Source organism: Culex pipiens, chromosome 1 (assembly GCF_016801865.2).
Source record: "Culex pipiens pallens isolate TS chromosome 1, TS_CPP_V2, whole genome shotgun sequence".
Taxonomy (NCBI): domain Eukaryota; kingdom Metazoa; phylum Arthropoda; class Insecta; order Diptera; family Culicidae; genus Culex; species Culex pipiens.
The window spans coordinates 68,444,250-68,464,708 of NC_068937.1; the positions used below are offsets into that span (position 1 = coordinate 68,444,250).

General features: G+C 47.7%; 1 protein-coding gene across 1 annotated transcript in view; it reads left to right on the forward strand.

The window, feature by feature from the left end:
- The first annotated feature begins 2,971 nt into the window (after nucleotides 1-2,971).
- Nucleotides 2,972-20,459, forward strand: part of LOC128093327 (uncharacterized) — a 481,727-nt gene continuing 464,239 nt past the window's right edge. The window contains exon 1 of the mRNA XM_052709742.1: nucleotides 2,972-3,100. The gene's annotated coding sequence lies outside the window, so the exon portion shown is untranslated. The remainder of the gene's footprint in view (nucleotides 3,101-20,459) is intronic.

Below are 20,459 nucleotides of genomic sequence, written 5' to 3' on the forward strand. Positions count from 1 at the left end.
TAAGCTGCTTTGGGCACCGATTTATCAACTTTTTTTTCAATAATTTTACCAATGCTTTTCTCCACTCATACCCAGTCACGAAATATTCTAGCAGAGCTGGGTCTGTCAGAAACTTGCTAGAACGGTGGAACATTTCTGCTAGAATGCTGTAAGAATATCCAGCTCTGTAAGAACTCTGTTAGAATCCTTCTAGAACGTCGTGACTGGGTAAGGGCGCCTCCAGTAAAACTTACATATTGAGAATTTACATAAAAAAATTTACGTCATAGGGGCGCCCCCATTCCATTTTCCATATCGAGAATTTGCATGAATTTTTTAAGTCGTAGGGGCGCCTCAAGTCACATTTTTCATATCGAGAATTTGCATGATTTTTTTTTTGTCATAAGGACACCTCCAGTCAAATTTTCATATCAAAATTTGTATGATTTTTTTAAGTCGTGGTGGCGCCTCCCGTTAAATTTTCATTTTAAGAATTTTCATAAAAATGTTTAAGTCATAGGGGCGCCTTCAGTCAATTTTCATAATGAGAAATTGTATGATTTTTTTAAAGTCGTAGGGACGCATCCATTAAATTTTCCATAGCGAAAATTTTCATGATTTTTTAAGTCGTAGGGGCGCTTCCTGTCAAATTTTTAATATTGAAAATTTGTTTAAAAAAAATTATGTCGTAGGGGCGCCACCAGTTAAATTTTCATAATAAGAATTTGTATGATTTTTTTAAGTCATAAGGGCGCCTCAATCCAAGTTGCCATATCGAGAATATGCCTTTAAAGTCGTAGGAGCGTCTTCAGATATATTTTTACATTGAGAATATGTATTTAAAAAAAAAAATCATAGGGGCAAGGAGCAGCCGTGGCTGACTGGTTACGGTGTTCGCTTTGTAAGCGAATGGTTCTGGGTTCGATTCCCATCTGCTCCCAACGAGAAAGCTAAGAACACATATATTTGAAATGATGAATATAAACGAAAAATCAAAGTCGCTCGAGGCGGGGTTCGATCCTCCGTCCTTTGGATTGTGTGTGTGTGTGTGTGTGTGTGTGTGTGTGTGTGTGTGTGTGTGTGTGTGTTTTTTTTTTTTTTTTTTTTTTTTTTTTTTTTTTTTTTTTTTTTTTTTTTTTTTTTTTTTTTTTACAAGGTCGGAATCTGCTCTCAGACACCTGAGAATTCATTTCTCAGGTAGTGTGGGGTTGGGAAAACAAAAAGAGTTTACCCGACCCACTAAACCAGTCCTTGAACGCCGTGCCCTTTTCCCCCCGGGACCACCTTTCGGTATAACTTCGGGGGGAGGCGTTGCATTTTCTGCACTAGTCTACTTACAGGATCCATGCCGGGTGCTAGAACCATTTCCTGTTCTACATACATATGAGTCCATGCGAGGGTTTAACCGCGCCCAAGAATCGCGTTGCTTTTGATCGGTTAGTCATATGCAGCCCTCTCCTTGGACCATCGAGACGTGTACCGATTTGGTAGAGCCAACCGTCATAACGTGCTCTCCTTCACAGCCACACTCGTGGGTTCTCAACTCCTGTGACCATCGAGACGTGTACCGATTTGGTAGAGCCGACCATCATAACGTGCTCTCCTTCACAGCCACACTCGTGGGTTTTCGACTAGGCTTCTAGTCGTTCCTCCTCTGGTCGTCTCTCCATCTCCGCTGGAGAGCCGAAGTGATCTGCGTCACCGCTCCGACGACCGCATTCCACTTGGCGATGTCGCTGCACATTCTTCGCACCACATTATCCGGGCTGGTGTCTGCTCCGATAATGGCCAGCATTTCGCTTCGCGCTGCCTCGAAGCGAGGGCAGCTAAACACCACGTGCTCCGGTGTTTCCTCGCAATCGACGCAGTCCGGACAGAGAGGAGACTCTGCATGTCCGAACCTGTGCAGGTACTTCCTGAAGCAGCCATGGCCCGACAGGAACTGTGTGAGGTGGAAGGTGACCTCTCCATGCCTTCTGCTCACCCACGTGGATACGGACGGGATAAGCCGATGCGTCCATCTGCCTTTCTCCGTGGTGTCCCACTCACGCTGCCACCTTACCAGCGATTCGGCTTTCGCAGCTTCCCGGATACCTCTCGTGCCTCTCCGGGTGTAGCGCACGGTGTCCTCCTCCAGTGTGATGCCGATGGGGATCATTCCGGCTATGACGCCAACTGCTTCCGACGAAATGGTCCTGTACGCGCTTGCAACCCGCATGGCCATCAGTCTCTGCGTTCTGTCGAGCAGCGCTCGATTTCGCTTCGTCCCCAGTGCCGTCCACCATACCGGTCCGCCGTACCTGAGTATGGACGTCGCGACACTTGCCAAGAGGCGGCGCCTACTGCTCCTGGGTCCAGCGTTGTTCGGCATAATCCTCGACAGTGCCATGATCGCCTTAGCCGCCTTCTCGCAGGCGTAATCGACGTGGCTGTTGAAGTTCAGCCGGTCATCCACCATCACCCCGAGGTACTTGAGCGCTCTCTTCGAGTGCACGACGTGTTCTCCAACGTGTATCTGGGCCTGCTGCACCTTTTTGTGGTTACTAACCAGTATCATCTCCGTCTTGTGGTGAGCGATCCGCAGCTTCACCTCGAGCATCCAGTTCTCGATCATTGCGATTGCCTCCATAGCCAGCACTTCGACCTCCTCGACATTTTCGCCGGTTACCGTCAGCACTATGTCGTCTGCAAAGCCAACAATCTCTACGCCGTTGGGTAGCCCCAGTGTCAACACTCCGTCATACATTCCGTTCCACAGTGCTGAACCCAGAATGGATCCCTGCGGAACTCCCGCGGTAACAACAACGGTTTTTTGTCCATCGGCAGTGTCGTAGACCAGCACGCGGTTCTCGAAGTAGCTCTTCAAGATCATGCACAAATAATCAGGCACCTTCATTTTGTGCAGCGCTGCTGCTATGGCCGCCCAGCTCGCACTGTTGAACGCGTTCTTGACGTCAATCGTGACTATTGCGCAGCAACGGTTCCCCCTGCGTTTTTTCCTCCGCGCTTCGTCGGCTTTCTCGACCACTTTCCGGATGGCGTCCACCGTGGATCTCCCTTTACGGAAGCCGAACTGCCTCGCTGCTAAGCCATGCTCGCTCTCCGTGTACTTGGTCAGCCGGTTAAGGATGATCCGTTCCAGAAGCTTTCCGAGGGTGTCCAGCAAACATATAGGCCTATACGATGATGGGTCCCCCGGTGGTTTGCCTGGCTTTGGCAGCAACACGAGCTTTTGAACCTTCCACGGGTCGGGGAAGTGTCCTTCGTCCAGGCATTTCTGCAGGACTGTTCGAAACCTATCCGGGAATGCTTGAACCGCCGATTTCAGGGCGAAATTCGGGATTCCATCCGGGCCGGGAGCTTTCTTCACCTTCAATCTCTTCGCTACTGCCACAAGTTCTTCGTTGGTGATCAGATGACCTTCGGCGTTGCTACCCCCTTCGTCGTTGTACGGTGTAGGAGGCCATGTCGTTGGGTCATGTCTTGGGAAGAGCCCTTCCACAATGACCTTCAGCTTGTCGGGACACGTTTCAGCCACCATCGATGGGCCTCTGATCTTCGCCATCGCGACACGATATGCGCTCCCCCAAGGGTTTGCATCAGCGTCTTGGCATAACTCCTTGAAGCAGTTTGTCTTGCTGCATTTGATCGCTTTCTTGAGCGCGGCCTTTGCAGACCGGTACTCCTCTCTGCACTCCTCTCTAGTTGCTTCGGATCTTGCTCTCTGGACTCGTCTTCTGGCGCTGAGGCAACTTGCCCGAAGGGTACCGAGTTCTTCATTCCACCAGTAGGCTGGACGACGACAGTTCCTTGGCTCCAGTCTCCGCGGCATGGTTGTGTCGCATGCTGTCACCAGTTGTGCTGTTAGCACGTCGGCACTCAAGTTTTGGGGACCATCACACCAATGGAGCGCTTCCACGAAGAGACCCTCGTCGAAGTACTGCAGCTTCCATTTCCTTCCGTAGGACCGGCTGCTCCTATCTGGTACAGGGGCTCGTCTCCCGATGCTGTACCGGATCGCTTGGTGATCGCTATGGGTATAGTCCTCACTCACCCTCCAGTTCATGTCGGCCGCCAGTCGCGGGCTACAGAACGTAACGTCGATAATGGACTCACGACCGTCTTTGCGGAAGGTACTGCTGGTTCCGCGATTCGCCAGCCTAACGTCTAGCTTTGCCAGAGCTTCCATTAGGCTATGCCCCCTAGCATTGGTGCATCTGCTACCCCACTCGACCGCCCACGCGTTGAAGTCACCTCCGATAACGATCGGGCTTCGTCCGATCAGTTCATCGGTCAGACTATCCAGCATCTGCTGAAACTGCTCCAAGGTCCATCTTGGGGGAGCATAGCAGCTACAGAAGAAGGTTCCGTTTACTTTGGCAATCACGAATCCTTCAAACGCCCTCGAGACCACTTCCTGTATGGGGTACCGCCCCATCACGTGTATCGCCGCCATTCTTGCTGTATCCGCGGCCCAGTTTCCGTTGTCGTGTGGAACTCGGTACGGTTCTGCAATAATTGCCACGTCGCAACCCGTCTCCGCGGTCGACTGCCACAGCAGTTGCTGTGCAGTGTCGCAGTGATTGAGGTTCACCTGGGACACCTCCATTACTTTTTGCCCGAGGCCAGCTTCTTGTACACCGGGCAATTAAAGCCACCCGTCGCATGGCTATTGCCATCGCCTTCTTTACAGAGCACGCACTTCGGCTTATTTTTGCAGTCTCTTGCCATGTGGCCTTCTCTACCACATCTTCTGCAACTGTTGGTTCGATCGGGACCGTCGCAATTTCTCGCCTGGTGGCCGAAACCCATACAGCGGAAACACCTCGTCATCTGCTGGGTCACTCGAGGAACAGGCCTCAGTGGGCACACCGACCACCCTACTTTGACCTTGCCGGCTTCCAGCAGCTTAGACGCTGAAGGCATCGATAGTCGGATCGACGCAATTTGCGTGCCGCCGTAGGCTTTCCTCAACCGGATTGCCATCGGTGTCGTACGGTCATCCAGAAGAACGATCAGCGCATCTTCTAGCTCTTCCTCCGTCGTGATCTCGTCCAGGTTCCTGCACTCAATCGTTGTCTCCGGCGATAGCGCCCTTACCTTCGACTCGTAGCCTACGGCTTTCTCGACGAGGGACTTAAAAGCTGAGCTCTTGACCGCGGGGTCATTCTTCAGCTCAAAAAGCATCGCTCCGGTCTGTGTGCGCCTGGTTTTAACCACGTTCTCGCCAAGCTCCTTGAGTTCCGGATCGGTTCGTACTTTCCGGAGGAGGTCTGCGTACGAAACACCTTCCTTCACCTCGACCACCAAAGCCTCGCCTTTGTTACGCTCCCTGCGAAACTTGGGGTTTTGGGTGTCCTCGTTCTGCTTCCCTTTTTTCTTCCGCTTCTTTTTCTTGACCTTCTCCCATTCCTCCTTCCCTGGGTCTGGTTCTGGCTCCTTCGCTGGGTCCGGACTGTCTCCATTCCCCTGCTTCTGCTTCTTTGCATCCTCCTCCTCTCCAGGCGTTTCCCTGTCCCTTTTAGAGCCTGGGCCGGGCGGCGTTTTCGGTTCTTTCTCCCGTAGCGCTTCCTCCTCCAGTTTTGCGTTAAGCGTTTCTTCGGCTCTTTCAGCTCTGAGCTTCAGTGAATTCCGCGTCACCACCAGCGAGCTGTTCTCGCGCTCTGCGGCATTCATGGCTGCCTTGACTCCATTCACCATCTGCTTGATTCTGGTGTGGACGTTGTTTTTGTCCTTGATGAAATCAAAGAGTTCGTTAACCCTCCTTCTGACCTCCTGCAACGCGGTCCTTCCGAGCAGGACTCCGTCCTGAGGGGTACTGCCGGCGAAGTTCAACAAGGATGACTTGGGAGTCTCCTCTCCAATTACTCCTATCTGCTGACTTGAAGCAGCCGCCTGGTTCAACACTGGGGATCTCAACACCTTCCCGCTTCCACGGAACGCGCTCGCCACTCCGCCTGCTGTGTCGCCGCCGTTTGACTCGCCTCCTGTCATTTCGACGTTTGCGTCCTCTCCTACCTCCGTGTTTTCCGATGCTTGGGGCGCATCGGGACCCTTTTGTTGGTTTGTTTCACTTGTCTTCATTTTGAATCCCACGAGTCGCTAGGGAAATACGGTCCGCTGCGCCAGTGCCCTGCCGTGACGCAGTAAGGGCAAATTACGTGTGGGGTTCGCCCCTGTGCCCCACAGGCTCCGTTATCGACTGGGAATTTGTTGAACCCCCCCAGCCATGCATCCCTCGACACGGGTCGCGTCACATCTTGGATTCGGGGTTTGGTGAGGTTTTGGGCTAAAACACTTATAGCGGCGTTCGATCGCTTGACAGAGGTGTTTACGGACCCATGTGGTTTTTTTTTCGAAGAAATTAAACAGAGCCCTTGTTCAATTCCGCCACGTCCTAGACATCCTCCCGCTGCTGGTCCGGGGGCGATGCAATGAATGTATGCAATCGCCGACAGCTATCCGCCTACTGCAACCCGCCCGGTAGCTGGCAGCTAAGCTCCGCAGGGACCCTCACCTGTCCCCACGGTTCACGGGTGTGTGTGTGTGTGTGTGTGTGTGTGTGTGTGTGTGTGTGTGTGTGTGTGTGTGTGTGTGTGTGTGTGTGTGTGTGTGTGTGTGTGTGTGTGTGTGTGTGTGTGTGTGTGTGTGTGTGTGTGTGTGTGTGTGTGTGTGTGTGTGTGTGTGTGTGTGTGTGTGTGTGTGTGTGTGTGTGTGTGTGTGTGTGTGTGTGTGTGTGTGTGTGTGTGTGTGTGTGTGTGTGTGTGTGTGGTCCAATCCAATACCCGCTAACCGGTAGCGATATTATGGGAAAGTATAGTTTGTATCAGACTTTGTATATGCCGAATGCTGATACAACTTATCTCAGTCCCGGGTATTAGGTGGTGATAGCCCTCGCGCTGCTTCCAACGACCCGTTTCAGAATGACAGAGCTCCTTGCGGTCCAATTCCGAGGTCGCTGGGCATTGTTCGGCCCCGCCTAAACATAGAAGCAAGCATCTGAAGGAAACTCGATCTATATTTAGACTTCCAATCCCGTCAGGCAAATCAAGGATCAGCGCGTATTTAATATGAGAAGATAACATGTTTCAACACTACGGATCATTTCACTGCTAGAGTATAAATCTTCTTATGGCCGACTGCTTAGCGTCCCAGACCACCAATCCAAAGGCGTGAGTTCGAATCCCATCTGATTCTTTTTCGTTTTTGTTCATATTCAAAGTTCAATTTTCTGATTCCAAATTTCAAAGGTACCGACCGGGATTTGATCCCTGAACCTTCTGCTTGTGAGGCAGAAGGCGTAACCATTAAGCCACGGAGCCGGTTCGATCCTCCGTCCTTTGGATTGGTAAGCAAAAATGCTAACCACTAGGCCATGACGACTTGGTGAGCGTGGACTGGAATTAAGAATACTGTTACAGAGAGCGAGTTGTGGCGCTATAACCACGGCAAATAGTGTCCAGGGCATTCGTGGAAATACAATGTCCCATCCCAGAGGGTCCCGGAGTACCAAACCTTCTTAGCATGGTGCTCCCAACGAATACAACCAAATCTCGGAGCGTATGGTGGTGTGTCCCCACGCTTCTTCCTCCCCTGTCGATTCAGAATTGTGTTGTTGTTCGAACACTCAGTGCTCAAACTCAACCCAATTACGAGTCATCTCTGCGATACGGCTTTACGCAGTAGGCCTGGCCGTTTAACGCTTGTGATGTTTCAATGCATTTCGATGCAATGGTGCACTACAAATATTAATAAATGACAAGAAGAGTGCTAGGCGTCATCTAACCTAAGGCACTCTTCAGGATCCCTTCGAAAGATTGGCTGCGCTAGGGTCTGATTAGATTAGATTAGATTAAAAAAAATCATAGGGGCGCTTCCAGTCAATTTTTCATTTCCAGAATTTGCATGATTTTTTAAGTCGTAGTTGTTGAGAATATGCCCTCTAGTCAAATTTTCAATGTTGAGAATATGTTTAAAAAAATTAGGTCGTAGGGGCGCCTCCAGTTAAATTTTCATATTGAGAATTTTCATAAAAAGGTTTCATTCATAGTCATAGGTCAGGTTTTCATAATAAGAATATGTATGATTTTTTTAAGTCATAAGAGCGCCTACAGTCAAATTTTCATTATAAAATTTGTATGTTTTTTTTTTAAAGTCGTAGGGGCGCCTCCAGTCAAATTTTTATATGGCATTTTCGTATTGAAAAAAAAAATTAGTCTTAGGGGCGCCTCCAGTTAAATTTCCATAATTTTCATAAAAATGTTCATTCATAGGGGCGCCTCCAGTCAAATTTTTCATATCGAGAATTTGCATGATTTTTTTAAGTAATAAGGGTGCCTCCAGTAAAATTTTCATAACAAAATTTGTATGATTTTTTTAAAGTCGTAGGGGCGCCTCTATTTAGTTTTTCATATCGAGAATTTGCATGATTTTTTTAAGTCGTAGGGGCGCTTCCAGTCAAATTTTTATATTGCATATTCGTATTGAAAAAAAATAAGTCTTAGGGGCGCCTCCAGTTAAATTTTCATAATTTTCATGAAAATGTTTTAGTTAATGGGGACGCCTCCAGTCAAATTTTTCATATCGAGAATTTGCATGATTTTTTTAAGTCATGAGGGCGCCTCCAGTCAAATTTTCATATTGAATATTCGTATTGAAAAAAATAAGTCTTAGGGGCGCCTCCAGTTAAATTTTCATAATTTTCATAAACATGTTTTAGTCATAGGGGCGCCTCCAGTCAAATTTTTCATATTGAGAATTTGCATGATTTTTTAAGTCATAGAGGCACCTCCAGTCAAATTTTTATATTGCATATTCGTATTGAAAAAAAATCAAGTCTTAGGGGCGCCTCCAGCTAAATTGTCATAATTTTCATAACAATGCTTTAGTCATTAGGGCGCCTCCATTCAAATTTTTCATATTGAGAATTTGCATGATTTTATTAAGTCGTAGGGGCGCATCCAGTCAAATTTTCATATTGCATATTCGATTGAAAAAAAATCAAGTCTTAGGGGAGCCTCCAGTTAAGTTTTCATAATTTCCATAACAATGCTTTAGTCATTAGGGCGCCTCCAGTCAAATTTTCATATTGCATATTCGTATTGAAAAAAATCAAGTCTTAGGGGCGCCTCCAGTTAAATTTTCATAATTTTCATAACAATGATTTAGTCATTAGGGCGCCTCCAGTAAAATTTTTCATATCGAGAATTTTCATGATTTTTTCAAGTCATAAGGGCGCCTCCAGTCAATTTTTATAATAAAATTGATATGATTTTTTTTAAGTCGTAGGGGCGCCTCCATTCAATTTTTCATATCGAGAATTTGCATGATTTGTTTAAGACGTAGGGGCGCCTCCAGTCAAATTTTGATATTGCATATTAGTATTGAAAAAAATTAAGTCTTAGGGGCGCGTCCAGTTAAATGTTCATAATTTTCATAAAAATGTTTTAGTCATTAGGGCGCCTCCAGTCAAATTTTTCATATCGATTTGAAAAAAATCTCTTTGGCATTTTAGCAAAAGAACGAAAAAAAAATCGCCCCTTCGGGCCCAGGGGCGCATAGGGTGTAACTAACTTAATTTGCCAGGGGGGGGGGGTTAAACCCCTAAAACCCCCCCCTTGTACACGGCCCTGACGCTTACGTCAAATGACTTGCTCGCTTCGCCCAAATCTTCTAAATGCTTCGACAGTAGCCGAAATGGTCTTGACACTTCTTGCTCTTCAGCTTCTACTCCAGCTCCTACAGATTTCTGGCCGCGGCCTGCTTGCGTTCCATCTCCCTTCACAGGTTCTCCTCGCGACGCAACTTGAGATGTTCCTTGACCTCGGCGTCCAGTTCACGACCTCCGACGCCGGCGTAGCCATTCTGTTGCGTAAGCTTTGGCGGTTGACAGATGGCCGATGGTGGGCCGCTGAACGACAATCCTTCGCTCCATGAACGGAGTCGCCGCCGACGAAGAGTCCCACCGGTGACCGTCGTTATACCGGGGCTGTCGGTTGGCCAACCTTGGAGGTTGCAATTGTTCGCGAGGCTCGTTCGGGTGTGACCATTCCAATACAGGTTTGAGTACATTTGCAAGACTTTATGAAGGAGGAAACCTTTCTAACCGTGGAACTGGCACTGTCATCTGGGAGTTAGTTTTGTACTGGGTCAGCATATGGTCTTCCGGCCGCCGAGACTTCTTTTAAGCTTCCTTCTTGATCTCGGTGTCAGAACGTGCCTCGTAATGTTGACCACGCGTCCGAGGAGTCCCGATCTGTGCCGATGCCATTGATGTTGCTGGTTCTAGTCCAAGATGACTTTACAAATAAAGATGCTGCTAACCTTGTAACGATTCTGCGTTGCACACGAAACGTTCAACAGCTTAAGCGCCACTTCCAAACGGAAGGCTGTTGTCGCAGTTGGAGGTCCGGCTAGAAACTCTCTCTTCGGGCAGGCTAAAACGGAGTGGCACCAACCAAAATGTTCATCAAACTAACCCAAAACTAAAGACCGAAAACTAAGATTTTGTACTATTGAAAATTGTGAAAGAAAACCAAGATTTGAGCCGATATTTGTGTGTATTTATTGATTTAGCTGAAACTATTGCGATATGTGACTTCGTTTACCAACTGACTTCGACCCAAGTTCACTAAGGACCGATTAAATTTGTATTATTTGTATTAAAAGAAAAGAATAAAGATTATATTTTATCTCTCAGATTAAAAGAAAAAAACTGAGGCCAGAAACTTTTGTAGTTTTGATTATATTTTTTTATTGGGAGGAAAAGCCAAGCTAAAAAACCTCCATCTTTTGCGTGGACAATTCAACTCAGTCCAGGTGTGATCCTAATCCTTTTTCCCTACTCCTTCTGACCGCTAAACGTCCCTATTTCCCTATCCGGTTCCTAAACGTCCCTACGGAGTTCGTTACTTGCGATTTGTGCGGTGCTCCCACGATGTGTCGACAATTCCGGTCCGATGTCGGCTGGACCGATCGGCGAAGGCGGGCCGATTCTTGAAGCGTGTGAGGCGAGGCGAGGCGTTACCGGCTCAGGCGTACGGTTGAGCGCCGGCGCGTGTTGTTGTTGCGGCTTTGGCGTCCTGCCGATAGATGGTGCTAGTTGTCGGGGCTTAAATCGGTCAAATGCACATGTGTTGGTGGGTCAGTGTATGCTGAGGGGCGTCATTGATCCAACAAGGACCTGCTACCAACTCAGGCGTGCGTTTCCGGAAGTTGTGGGAGTATTGAGCCGAAGCTAACCCACCCCGAAAGCAAGCACGTGGCAGAGGGGTTACGGACGTGTAGCGTTATCCGATCCCACACTGACCTCTAGCGTTCGATCCCAACGTGCTCTCGCTAAAGTGCTACGAGATGGCGTCCTAGACCGACTAAGGCGTTACCGGTGTGACGTTTTTCCGGTTGCCGCTGGGGGTGGCAATAGAGCTGTGCCAACAGCGAAAAGCGACGGGCTGTCCCCAAATTCCGACACACCAAAAGATTCTCAAAGTTCAAGATTAACAAACACTTCACTTCCGGTTCCAAAAAACTGCTTCCGATCCAGGATTGCGCTCCCAGACGACCACGTTTGAGCTTTCCAGCTCCAGATAAGCCACCCACGTTGATGGGTTCCTAAATCAACGTGCACAAACCAATCGAACTAATTAGCGAACTCCAAATTTAAAGCGTCCAAACTAATTCTTACCTTTCTCGCTCGTTCTGATTGCGGCGGCCTCACACCTGCAAAATTACTCCTGCCACTAGGCACGATCGCAGATCTGCCTCCAAAATTCTTCACACCTCGACTGCAAAATTTAATTTCACAAAATCAAGAACAAATTACAAAACAAAATATTACCAAAACTACCTTGCACAGACGCACTTAGTGCTGTTAACTTTTCAAAAATTATCACTGCCACGATTTCACCTGATCGCAATTGACGACAATCAGAGGACGCTAAATATCACGGTCGTAAAAATACTTCCAAAACGATCCGGACTGTGTCACGAGTTCTGCCAAAGTGAACGAGAGTCAGTCTTCATCGCTTGTACGAACCGGCAATCTTAGTTTTCTCCCAAATTTTGATACAAAAGACTTTTCATTTTGCTCTCTTTCTTGTTAATTTTCAAGGACAAATTGAGCTTCAAAAAATTTACACAGGAGATGCTTCCCAATTGGCTTTAATTTCAAACCGAACACAATTTGTTTAAAAATCATTTATTTCGAGTAAAACGGTGCAAAATAGGGTTTCTGCTATCCTCCCATAGGTGGCGACGATCAAAAGCAAAGTTTCCCTAATTTGGTGCGTGTCTTGGCTAACCCAACATACCATAGCAAACATACATACAGGGACTCACAATGATGTGGTTCCAACTAAACTTATCAAACTTTCCAACTTTTCTTTACCATTCCAACATTTTGACCACTTAACTTATCTGCACTCCCACTGTGCAACATAGCGTTACCAAAACATAAAATCATAACGCCAATCCAACTGGCATTCAACGCAAACACTCAAAGCAGCAGAGAAATGTCAAACTGTCAAACCAAAACAAAATGTGCTTCCCAAAATTTACTTTCTGAAGCGAATTCCAAAAGTTTACTGAAATTTTACAATTTAAACCGGGCTATTGACTCTAAATTTAACTAAGAACTGAAGCTAAAGTGCAGATCTACTGAGTAAGTATAAACCCAAAGTGAAAAACGTTGCAAAAAAGGCCAAAATTTAAAGGTGAATGTTTGTTTACAAAGCGAAACATTCCCTGCTAACTAAACCCAACCAAACTTTCATCTCATTCATAACATTTTCTATCATTCTAGGTACAAGGACAACTAAATTTACTACAAATTAAAACAAATTGGTTACTTTGGGCGTAGGAAATGGTAAGCTAAAGTGAAATTTGATTGCATCTCGACCACGGCCCATTTCACGCAAGAAAGTTCCTCAGAAAAGAGTGTTTTGATTTGTTTACGTTCTAGTTTGAGCTCATCGAGACTCATTCATAGCTTTACTTTCTAAAGGCCACGAAATTGTGCCTGATTTGTGTGTGGGAACACCTCAAAAGAGTATTTTTCTGGCTGAAGATTTCATAATATCTTCAATTGTGTTTATGCGACCCACGTCAGCATAGTCATAGCTTGCTTATTCCTAGCAACTAACTCGTGTTGCGTAACTTAACCTAAACGACTGAGGAAACTCGTGGACATCTCAAATCGTGCTGAACCGTATCACCAATGATGTGTTTTATTAGGCTTAATCTTTGTGTGTGCACTTCCGGTAAAAAGTGCAGTCATAGCTTTTTGTTTTCTAATCCGATTTTTCCCAACTGACTTACGCATTCTTAAGGAAGGAACCATGGAATGTTCCCGGAATCCTCCGACCATTCATGTCCTCCAACACGTACGTGTTCGAACCTAATTTCTCCTTCACTCGAGCCTTCGTGAACTTATTCGCGAACTTGCCAACAAAGTCCTTTGACTTGTCCGACAGGTGGACATTCTTCTTGTACACATCCTGTCCCACCTCGAACTGATGACGCTTGTTCGCGCGCAAGTTGTACGGCTGCGAGTAGCGTTGATACGCTTTCGCCAAGTTCTGCCTAACCACTTCGAACAACTTCTCCATCTCTGCGCTTCGCTTCAGCGGGTCTTCTTCCTCCTCGCTGCTCAGGTGACGCAGGTGATCGTACTCCCTTCCGTTGCTGATCATATTTCGTCCGAAATTGACAAAATACGGTGAAAATCCTATGCTGTCGTGAACGCTCGTTCGTATCGCCATGGCAATCGTGTGAACGGACTCGTCCCAGTCACGATGGTTCTTCTTGTCGTTCAGGGCACACCGGATGGCGGTCACGATGACTCGATTGACGCGTTCCGAGGGATTCGGACTTGGGTGATACACGGCCAAGTTCCAGTGTTGCACACCGTACTTCTCCAGCAGCTTCCGGAACAAATCCGACTTGAACACCTTCGCATTATCTGAAATACAAACGGACGGCGCACCAAAATGCGTGAAAATCAGTGTTTCCAAGAACTGGCAAACTGCGGGGGCAGTGGCATTCCTCATGCACTGGCACATGACGAACTTAGAATGGAAGTCGCTCACCACCAAAATCCACACGTTTCCCTTCTTTGACCGCGGATATGGTCCGAGAAAGTCCAACGAAATCATCTCCCAAGGGCGCGAACATAATTTAGGCTTTCCGCAGGTCGGTCTGACGTTAATATTCGGTATTTTTGACTCCTTGCAGATCTGACACGCGAAGCAGAATCTCTTGACATCGGTGGCGAGTCGCGGCCAATAGAAGCGCTCTCGAACCTTACACAACGTCTTCCAGTACCCGAGATGAGCTTCTTCGTGGATCTGACGAATCAACGGCTGACGTTCACACATCGGAACGACCTGTTTCCACCGAAACGCACTATCTTCGGCAAGCGACGAACCAGAGATGAACTTGAAGACTTGACCATCAACGACTTTGAAGTCCTTGTACTTATCCGGACACTTCTCGATCTGCGTCTTCAACCCATCTACGTACGGATCCGGCAAACAGACATCAACGGCGGTGAGACTTCGCGACAGGGCATCAGCAGGTACATTTTCGGTTCCCTTCTTGTACTGGAGCGTGATGTCGTACTTGGATAGCTTCAAGGCCCAACGAGCGATCCGCGGGGACTTGGACTCGATGCTCATTGTTCGCAAGAAGGTCAGACTCATCGCATCTGTCTGGACGACGAACTGACTACCTTCGACGAAGTGCTTGAAGTTCTCGATTGCCAGCAGGACGGCCAAACATTCTCTCTCCGTGGCGCTGTACTTCCGCTGGGTGCTGGAAAGCTTCTTCGAAAAGTAGGCAATCGTCCGACGTACTCCATCCTGAATCTGGACCAACACAGCACCAATCGCTAAATCCGAGCTGTCTGTCTCGATCACGAAAGGCAACGCGAAGTTGGGATTCGCTAGAACAGGTGCGGACACCAACGCATTCTTCAACTTCCTAAACGCCTCGTCAGCTTCCGGGGTCCAACTGAACTTCTTCCGGTCTTTCTTGAGGAGATTTGTTATCGGTGTTGTTATTTCGGAATAGTTTTGTATGAATTTTTGGTAGAACCCTGCCAATCCCAATAAACGGCGAATGTCCTTGACGGACTGAGGCGGAGCGTAGTCAAGAATTGGCTGGATTTTCGTCCCATCCATGGACAAACCATTTTCCGAAAGAACGTACCCCAAATAACGAATCTGACGCTGACAAAACTTCGACTTCTGGACGTTGATCGTGAGTCCAGCGGTGCTGAGACGAGACGCAACGGTGCTGATCAGCTCACAATGATGCTCAAACGATTCGGACGTGATGATAATGTCATCCAGGTACACGTAAACAAACGGCTCGAGATCGTGTCCCAAAACCTTACTCATGAGTCGGGCCATTGTCGCTGGCGCGTTCGTAAGTCCGAAAGGCATCACCACAAACCGAAACAACCCTTTATTAGTCCGGAAAGCGGTCTTATCCTTCGCAGACTCCTCCAAGCTGACCTGATAATAGGACTCCGACAGATCTATAACCGAAAAGTAACGCGATCTCTGGATTCTCTGCAGAATTCCGAGCATGTTTGGGAACGGGAAGTCATCTCGTTTCGTGCACGAGTTCAAACGACGCGAATCCAAGCAGATTCTCCATTTCCCATTCGGCTTCTTGATGGGCAACAACGGGTTCAAAAACTCGACAGGACCAGCACTTTCCTCGATCACTCCTAAACGCAACATCCGGTCTACTTCTTCATCGATCACTCTCTCGACTACGGGAGACCAACGGTAACTGGGCAACCGGCGAGGCAGCGTTCCAGGTAGCAGATCGATAGCATGCTGCAGAACACTCGTTCGACCTAATTTTCCTTCGGCTGTAGCCGGAAGTTGGCGGACTGCTTCGAATAACTGTTGACGTTGCGGAAACGAGAGCGAATGTTCGGTTTCGATATCGGACGGTTGTTGTAGATGGCTTTCCGGAATCTCAATCGTCGGCATCTCGAGGCTCTCATCTTCTTCCGGCGGATCGATCAGCGAATCTCCTTCCATCGGGATGATCTGGAAACAAACCGTGCAGTCTTCTTCCGCGAAGAAGTCCTCGGCGAACACCAAATCGACAGATCGTACAGCAGCAGAATCTTCCTCAACTTCAGTCTCATTCCTGGGCTCCAACAGCTCGGGCGCGACCATTAGCCGGAAATTGAAAGCTTCCAGAAAGTCTACTCCAAGGATTAGATCTTTCGTAACTTCCGGGACGACTATGGTCGGAATTACACATGTTTTCGATTCGTACGTATACGGAATGTTTACGTAACCGGCACATGTGTATTCGGTACTGTCCGCAGTCTTGATTTTGATGTTACACTTCTGGATCTTGAGGCCAATCTTTCCAATCAGTTCCAGCGAACTAATGATAGATACACCTGCACCGGTATCTGCTAATCCTTCAACTGTTTCGCCAAGAATGTTAACTGTCAAATGAGGGCATCGTCGGAAAGTGGTGTTGATGTTGTAGTTCTGATTGAAATAGCGGAAGTTGATAGTGGGAACGTTAGAGATGGGTTCAGCAGAAGATCTGTTCCCTTCGATCTCCATCTCTAATCGTTTTTTGGCGCGCGAAGGTTGTGTTGGTTCGGGCACACGGACGCGATCGTGTTCTCGTGACCGCAGATGTGACAGAACAGTCTCTTCCGCTGCACACAATCTCTCCACATGTGTCCGAGCTGGCGGCAGTTCCAACACAGTTCCTCCGCTCGAGGTCTCGATACTGCAACAGCTTCATTCGGCGGACGTGCGGCGGCTGTTGTTTTCCTAACCTGGACAGCAAAAACTTGGGATTCGTCCGATTCCTCAGCTTCTTCACCAAACTCATCCTCCAGCTCAATCTGGTTTACTCCAGCTGCCTTAGCATTGTACAAATTGGTTTCCAGCGAGTCAAACTTGTAGCAAAGAAGAGCGAGATGGCCAATTGAGGTGATTGATCCCATGTGTAAAGCCAAACGACGCTGGTAGGACATCTTCATGTTCTCAACAATTAGACTGAACTTCTCCTGAACGGTCATCTTATTCACCAAACGTTGCGACAGCGCTTCGATGTCGGTTAAGTACGCGCTGAACTTCTCGTTAGGTCGCTGCTTCCGGGCTTTCATCTGGTCTTTGATGAAACGATCACGGTTCGGGTTGTCGTAACGCATCCTGAGGTAGATCACCAACTTCTCCCACGTGTCCAACTGCTCATCGTACGCACAGAACCAAACGTAAGCATCATCTTTGAACAAGAGATGAGCGTGAACTCGTAGTTCAGCGGCGGAGATCTGATACGATCGACTATGTTGTGCGATTTGTCGCAAAAAGTCATCAACAGGCATCGGACTCGTGTCGCCGGAAAACTTCGGCCATTTCTCGATGATGTTACAGGTCTGATGCGGCAGACGCGGGCGGACATACGGATGTTGACCAGCAGAAGACTGCGGCGGCAAACCGGTTGATCGAGCGAACTGGTTTTGACCTAACTGCGGGTTTGACGAATTTGGAACGTCGTCAAAGAATTGATCGGGTTGCGGTTGTGGTTGCTGACCTCCACGATCAATACCACTGACACCAGGGTTGAACTCAGGGGTATCAGGAATCCCAAACAACGGCGCTTGTGAAACTGCAGTGGTTAAACCTCCAAACAAGCTCCCTACGCTCCCCATAAGGCCTTGAGGGACAATAGTAGTCGGAACCGTATGTTGCAACGTCGGATTCGAATCGAACTGACCGGCCACGGAATGCGGTATACTTCCAACTCCACGAGATATGTTCGTTACCTCTGAGTCGTGGACACCCACATTGGTAATCTGGTCCACCAAGTTATGAATCGTTTGTTCATGAGGGTCTGGGCATCGTGGTCCTTGATGCACGATCGAATTAACACATGCTTTAATGTATCCTTCGATATCCCTGATATGAACGTACTGACTCATGTCCAATTCTCTCCTAGGTCCTTTATTTCCAACTGGATTCTCAGCGGATGTGGGCGGAGTTACCTGCAAGATCGGAGTCGGACGCGTGGTCGTAGACGAAACGGTTGGGGTTGACGTGTTCATGGCGGTAATCATCGTTGTCGGCGCCGGGAATCGGAAGCAACTCTCCGCGGCGGACATTTCCGACTGAATCGCTCTGCGGAATGCACGATGGAACTCGGGCGTGCGCAGCATCGCCGACAGATCACCGGAATCCAACACTGGCGATGTCGACAAAGGCTTTTGCAAAAAGACTCTCAGCTGTTCGTAAGCATCGGCCAAAACGGGACGCTTCGGGATGGCACCAGTCTGAACGGAAGTAACAGTTGCCGTGACCATCGGGTAGGCGGTTGTACTGACATTGGAAACGCGTAGGGACGACATCTGCGAAGACAACTCTCCGGCGGACGTAACCGATCCAGCTGACGAAACAACGGATGCGCCTCCATAAGCACCATCTTCCAAGCTACTAATCACTTGACCGGCGACGGTAGACGTGCTTCGAATTTCCTGTTCCGGATTGGCTGACGTAGTAACGCTAGCACTCGGTGACGTAACGGCAGGAGTTTCTGTTTGCGTTCGAATCGGTAACTTTCCGGTCGGCGATTTCACGACGAGGAACAGCGGAGTATGGGGAATCATCTGGTTCATGTCCTGATGGTAGTACTTGAGCGAAAGGTCGTTGATGAGATTCAGCAGCTCCTCCTGCTTCTGCAATTGGGTTCGATCGGCACAGACATACCGTCGGACACGTTTGTGGTAGTGCACCAATCTGGACCAGCATCCTCTTTGCTGATTGTTCTCCAGGCGATGCACGAGTTCCTTGAGGCTGTACTTAATTGTTGGATAATCATCTGCGAAGGAATAACCGATCACCATTTGCACTTTCGCCGTTTCCGGTTCGCGCAAAGCTTGGCGTAGATTCCTCATACGAGTGCTCAAAGAACCTTCCACCGGCAGTTGACGAATCGCGAGCTCGTACGTGATTTCCTCTTCGTACAGATCGTTCGCGTTGGCTTGGTACCATTGTTCCATTTTGAATTGCGTAATAAGTCAGTAATCAAAAGAAAATAATCGGTAACTTCATGCAATGACAGTTTAAGTGTAATAATAAGCAAAAAGATTGGAATGTAATAAAGAAAACAACTAATTCGACCAATTTAACTAACCCTAAAAGTTGGCAAATGAATATAAAAAGAAAAAAAATTAAATGTGATGTTGTGGATGGAAGTTCACTAAACCAGTTTAGACTCGCAATCTCCGAATCTTACCCAAACTAACCCAAAAAGTCCAAAACCCAAATTCCCAAAACTTAACTAAAAATACCAACTAAATATGCTAACCCAACAATCCAAAATCTCAACCAGTTTAGTGATTAACACTACTGAAACTAATTTGCAAAATAACTTTAAACCAAACGATGAAAACTATCACTGAAAGTGAAAAATTCTCACGAAAATCCGTTTTTACGGGCCCCACGTTGGGCGCCAAATGTAACGATTCTGCGTTGCACACGAAACGTTCAACAGCTTAAGCGCCACTTCCAAACGAAAGGCTGTTGTCGCAGTTGGAGGTCCGGCTAGAAACTCTCTCTTCGGGCAGGCTAAAACGGAGTGGCACCAACCAAAATGTTCATCAAACTAACCCAAAACTAAAGACCGAAAACTAAGATTTTGTACTATTGAAAATTGTGAAAGAAAACCAAGATTTGAGCCGATATTTGTGTGTATTTATTGATTTAGCTGAAACTATTGCGATATGTGACTTCGTTTACCAACTGACTTCGACCCAAGTTCACTAAGGACCGATTAAATTTGTATTATTTGTATTAAAAGAAAAGAATAAAGATTATATTTTATCTCTCAGATTAAAAGAAAAAAACTGAGGCCAGAAACTTTTGTAGTTTTGATTATATTTTTTTATTGGGAGGAAAAGCCAAGCTAAAAAACCTCCATCTTTTGCGTGGACAATTCAACTCAGTCCAGGTGTGATCCTAATCCTTTTTCCCTACTCCTTCTGACCGCTAAACGTCCCTATTTCCCTATCCGGTTCCTAAACGTCCCTACGGAGTTCGTTACTTGCGATTTGTGCGGTGCTCCCACGATGTGTCGACAATTCCGGTCCGATGTCGGCTGGACCGATCGGCGAAGGCGGGCCGATTCTTGAAGCGTGTGAGGCGAGGCGAGGCGTTACCGGCTCAGGCGTACGGTTGAGCGCCGGCGCGTGTTGTTGTTGCGGCTTTGGCGTCCTGCCGATAGATGGTGCTAGTTGTCGGGGCTTAAATCGGTCAAATGCACATGTGTTGGTGGGTCAGTGTATGCTGAGGGGCGTCATTGATCCAACAAGGACCTGCTACCAACTCAGGCGTGCGTTTCCGGAAGTTGTGGGAGTATTGAGCCGAAGCTAACCCACCCCGAAAGCAAGCACGTGGCAGAGGGGTTACGGACGTGTAGCGTTATCCGATCCCACACTG